This window comes from Microtus ochrogaster, unplaced genomic scaffold, assembly GCF_000317375.1.
Source record: "Microtus ochrogaster isolate Prairie Vole_2 unplaced genomic scaffold, MicOch1.0 UNK5, whole genome shotgun sequence".
NCBI lineage: Eukaryota > Metazoa > Chordata > Mammalia > Rodentia > Cricetidae > Microtus > Microtus ochrogaster.
This window is the reverse complement of record NW_004949103.1, coordinates 3,566,077-3,571,346: the sequence shown is the minus strand read 5'-3', so window position 1 is coordinate 3,571,346 and position 5,270 is coordinate 3,566,077. Positions and strand designations below refer to the sequence as shown.

Sequence of the window (5,270 nt, the reverse complement as noted above, 5' to 3'; positions counted from 1 at the left end):
CGCCACCACTGCTTGGCATCTGGCCACCTTTTTTGGTGTTTGGGTTTTGTTTCAGAGTCTGGCAGGACGAGTCTCTTTTAAAATTAAAATAAAATTACATCACTTCGGGCTGGAGAGATGGCTCAGTGGTTAAGAGCACTGCCTGATTGTCTAAAAGTTCTGAGTTCAATTCCCACCAACCACGTGGTAGCGTACAGCCATCTGTAGTGAGATCTCGTGCCTTCTGGCCTACAAGCATGAATGTAGGCAGAATACTGTATACACAATAAATAAATAAATAAATAAAAATTGCATCACTTCACCCCCTTCCCTCTCCTTCCTCTGTCCTTGCCCATGTATCTCTCTCTAGCATCTCCCTTGTCCCATTCACTTCTGCTCAAATTGATGGTTTCTTTTTCTTTATTATTGCGTATATGTATATGTACGTATGTATATATATGTGTATGTGTATAATGCGTAAATATACAAATACAACCGGCTGAGTCTATTTAGTATTGATTTCAGGGCTGAGCTCTTTAGAGAACCAATTAGGGCGGTTATAGCTGGAAGAGGCTCTTTCTCCCTCTCTGGCAGTCATTTCTTGTCTGTTGCCCTTTGTCTAGAGGTGGGACTCCAGGATATGCTCCTCTCCCTAGTGAGCATATTTATTGATACGTTGTTGTTACTCATTGAGGTATCATTGGTTTAGCTTGCTTGTTGTTCTGGGAGACAAAACTCTTAGACCAGACATCATACCTCTGTTCCTCTGGCTTGTCCAGTCTTCTCACTCGATCTTCCATGTTGTTCCTGGAGCCATATATGTGGGAGCTGTACTATAGAGGTGTCTTTTGGGACTGAGTACACCATGATCAGTTGGTCTCTGCAGTACAACCAGTTGTGGTTTTCTGTAACAAATGACCTTCATTCGCTGTAAGAGACGTTTCTTTCATGCGGGGTGAGAGCTACACTTATCTGTAGGTATAAAGACATGTTTTAGAATGCAGTTAAGAAATACGCTGCTCAGAAAAGCCTGAGACTCGTGGAGTGAGGGACGCCGCTGATTGCCGGAGCTGCGCGACCAGAACGCAGTGATGAAGCCAGGTTTCAGCCCCCGTGGGGGTGGCTTTGGTGGCAGAGGAGGCTTTGGTGGTGACGGAGGTGGTAGAGGAGGACGAGCCGGAAGAGGAGGCTTTGGCGGAGGTCGAGGAGGCTTTGGTGGAGGCCGAGGTGGAGGTGGAGGTGGAGGCTTCAGGGGACGAGGAGGTGGAGGAGGAGGTGGTGGATGAGGTGGAGGCTTCCAGTCTGGGGGCGGCCGGGGTCAAGGTGGTGGCCGGGGAGGCAAGAGAGGAAACCAGTCAGGGAAGAATGTGATGGCGGAACCACATCGTCATGAAGGGGTCTTTATCTGTCGCGGAAAGGAGGATGCCCTTGTCACAAAGAATCTGGTCCCTGGAGAGTCTGTGTATGGGGAGAAGATTGTCTCTATTTCAGAGGGAGATGACAAAATTGAATACCGAGCCTGGAACCCTTTCCGTTCCAAGCTGGCAGCAGCAATCCTGGGCGGTGTAGACCAGATCCACATCAAGCCAGGGGCCAAGGTGCTCTACCTTGGGGCAGCCTTAGGCACCACCGTCTCTCAAGTTTCTGACATCGTTGGCCCTGATGGTCTGGTCTATGCAGTTGAGTTCTCCCACCGTTCTGGCCGGGACCTCATCAACTTGGCCAAGAAGAGGACCAACATTATTCCTGTGATGGAAGATGCCCGACACCCACACAAATACCCACACAAATACCGCATGCTTATTGCCATGGTGGATGTGATCTTTGCCAATGTGGCACAGCCAGACCAAACGCGGATTGTGGCCCTGAATGCCCACACCTTCCTGAGGAATGGAGGACACTTTGTGATTTCCATTAAGGCGAGCTGCATTGACTCCACAGCCTCGGCAGAAGCTGTGTTTGCATCTGAAGTGAAGAAGATGCAACAGGAGAATATGAAGCCCCAGGAGCAGCTGACACTTGAGCCCTATGAACGGGACCACGCTGTGGTTGTAGGTGTGTACAGGCCACCTCCCAAGGTTAAGAACTGAAACTCCGAGCTGTCTGGATTCGAAGAAATGTGTTGCTACTGTTGCACGTGTATTTTTTTTTCTATTAAAAGACTCATCTGTCAAAAAAAAAGAAAGAAAGAAAGAAAGAAAGAAAGAAAGAGAGAAAGAAAGAAATACGCTGCTCAAGCAAAGTGGCAGTACCAGATCCTTTAAGAATAGACTACTTTTAGTTTTGTTTTTTATTCTCAAGAAAGCCCACTACTCCTGGACTCTGCTTATTACACCACTCTCCCCCTCAGGGGGAGGTACCTTTTTTTATGCCAAACTCTGTGCCTTGGAGCCCTGCAGCTGCCCTCCTGTCTGCTTAGGGCTACGAATCTCCCACCTAGCACCCACCACGCTCATCTCTCCCATCCCCATCTCAGCAGGCAGTCACAGTTCTGAAGAGGGAAGGGATGCACAAAAATGAATCCTAGCATCCCATTAAGTTTTTCTCAGTTTAGCTCCCAGCACTGTGACTTTTGGAAGGCAGGGCATGAATGCATTCATGATTTGTCCTAGCCAGTCACTGGTGTTTAAAAAACATGCGCTTTAAGGGTTGTTGTCACCAGAAAAGCACAAGCATAGAACATTAATGTAACTCAATGTGGTCTTTCTAGAGAGCCACAGGTGTTCAGCTTGGTTTTCATTCTAATCATGTGCTAGACTAGAAGTGGAATGTGAGGCTCTTATTAAGGACCATGCACCGATTCCCAGACCCAGCAACTATCCCTCTGATTTTCACATGACCTCTATGAACACTGCTCTGTAAACATGCGTCCATTCTTCTATTGGGCACATCAGGCTCTCGATATCCGCTACGGACTTGTCACCAGCTGAAGTCACATGGCTTTGTATCAAGAAAAAGTCACATAATCAGACAGAGCAGAGTGAAGGAGTCATAAAGTCCCGGTATCCACAGGAATGCATCCTGCAGCTGTGGGGGAGAAGACCAGAGGACCAAACGGTCCAGTGTGTACAATGCTGCTTAGCCTTACCTTGTAACAGTGGACTTCCATTCCACTGCAAGCAAATATTAATATTCTTACCTTGTCCCCTATTTGGGCATCTGCCTTATTCTAACTTTATATATACATATATATATATATGTATATATAAAGTTATATATAAATATATGTATATATAAAGTTAGAATAAGTACACACACACACACACACACACACACATATATATATATATGCTGTCAAATTAATCACCCTTGTTTCTGATTTTTGAATTGAGAATCATTTTCTTCTTACATCCAGGCTGGAAATATGGGGATAAATTCCTTTTCACGTCTTGGGGGTTGCAATGCCATGCTGGATTGCTGACAAGCCTCTCTGCTCACAGTGGGTTTTGTTGGCTATTAAGTGCTGCATATTCATAAAGTTGATCTGAGGTGACATCACGAACATTTTCCACCTTACCAGCTAACACCGTGGATGCCATGTTTTAAACTGATGTGCTATATTCAGGGTGATTACAGGTTGCAAAGTGGTAATGATGATAAACTATGTGAATCTTTGCCTTGGTTACATGGCTACCAATGTGGGATCATAGGGTACCCAGACTCTTTTTTGTCAGTGTCTGACTCACTACTTTATGGCCAGGAGAGAGAATTATGTAATACTCTGAATATTTGTGTAAGTTGGGTTTGCTGTTCCTGAGTGAGTTAGAGGACTGTGCGCATAGTTTTACTGTAGCTATTGAATTGAACTTCTAGAAATGGCTTTGAGAAGGGGGTCTTGCTTTGTTGCTCTGGATGATGCCCAGAGAAGCCTTGAACTCATGGAAATATTCCTGCCTCCGTCTTCCACATGCTGGGATTATGAGCATGCAGCACTGGGCCTGGTTTATAACTGAACTCCTCACCTTCACCCCTAATCAGGTCCCTCTTCCTGCAGGCTATGGAAACCCCATCTGTCCAGATGGCCAGCTCAGAATCCTAGGCTCCCCTTGATTCTGACTTTTTCTACTTCTCTGCTCTTACCTAGACTATAGAGAAGCCCATAGTGTGACCCCCACCGTTGCTGCCAGGTTAAGGCTCTCAGAGTCCCTCTGCTCAGACGAGTGTTTCCCATCAGTAGACCTCAGCCAAGCTATTGCTCACCAGGTTGCTCCAGGAGATGAAACTGGCTCCTACCTAGCTCCATGCACAAGCCAGAGGATGCACTGATAGAGAGGGATGCAGGGCCAGTGACACTAGCGGGATAGGGGGTCCTGGGGGATTCATGGAAACGGGTGCGGGCCTCTGCTGTACTCATGGAGAGGAATGTGGGCCAACACTTATGTAGATGGGTGTGAGGCACCGGAGCACACATGGCTGATGGGAAAATCTGTGGGGAAGGTAACCCACACCTGCCCAAGCTTGTGAGATGACTTGCTGATTAAGTCAGGATGACATTAGCTGGAATTCTTACCTTAGGTGAGAGAGGGTCTGTGAAATGATGGAGTGTTTAGACTTCCTCTCTCATTCTTGTACCCCTAGCATATACTGCCAATATTGAATCAGTACTCAGTGTCTGACAGTGGATGAGCCTGTGTTTCTTTCCAGTGCCTTCCCACACAGATCCTTTGGTGTTTTCTGTGTCCACGTTTTTCTATCATAAAATGGTACATATTGATAAAGCATTGTAAAAACTCCCAAATCACAAGACAAAAGACCAACCAAATAAAACCAAACCAAACTAAAGAAACAAAGTAAACTAAAATCAAAACACCAATACTGTGAAATCAGTGTTATATTTTGCTTAATTTCTCAAGAGGATGTTTTTCTTTCCATGCATAAATGCTTTTAATTATTTGGTACAATTTTGTACCTGGCTTTCCAGACTTTCACTGTGAAGGATGTTTATTTTCTGTATTAGTTATTTCTGTTACTCTGACAAAAAGCAGCATAGGAAAGAGAGGTTTTGCTATGACTATGGGTCTAGACGAACAGCGTTCATCTTGGCAAGGAAAGTATGGCATGGTGGCATCGGCAGGAAGTTGGCTGGTTACATTTCACCCACACGCAGGAAGCAGGGCATGGCTATAAACCCTCAAAGTCCACCCCAAACTGCTACTTCCTCCACCAACTGAAGTCCTACCAACTAAAGTTTCACCCCCTGAAACTTCCATAAACTTTTCAAATAGCATCATTGTCTCAGAAACTTTTCTATTGCTGTGTCAAGACACCATGACCAAAGCAACTTCTAGAAG

At 45.7% G+C, this 5,270-nt stretch overlaps 1 protein-coding gene and 1 pseudogene across 1 annotated transcript in view; both read left to right on the top strand.

The window, feature by feature from the left end:
- Stk32b (serine/threonine kinase 32B) overlaps positions 1–5,270 on the top strand; it is a 237,976-nt gene that overhangs the window by 24,647 nt on the left and 208,059 nt on the right. The window lies entirely within an intron of this gene.
- LOC102001509 lies at positions 1,013–2,069 on the top strand (annotated as a pseudogene).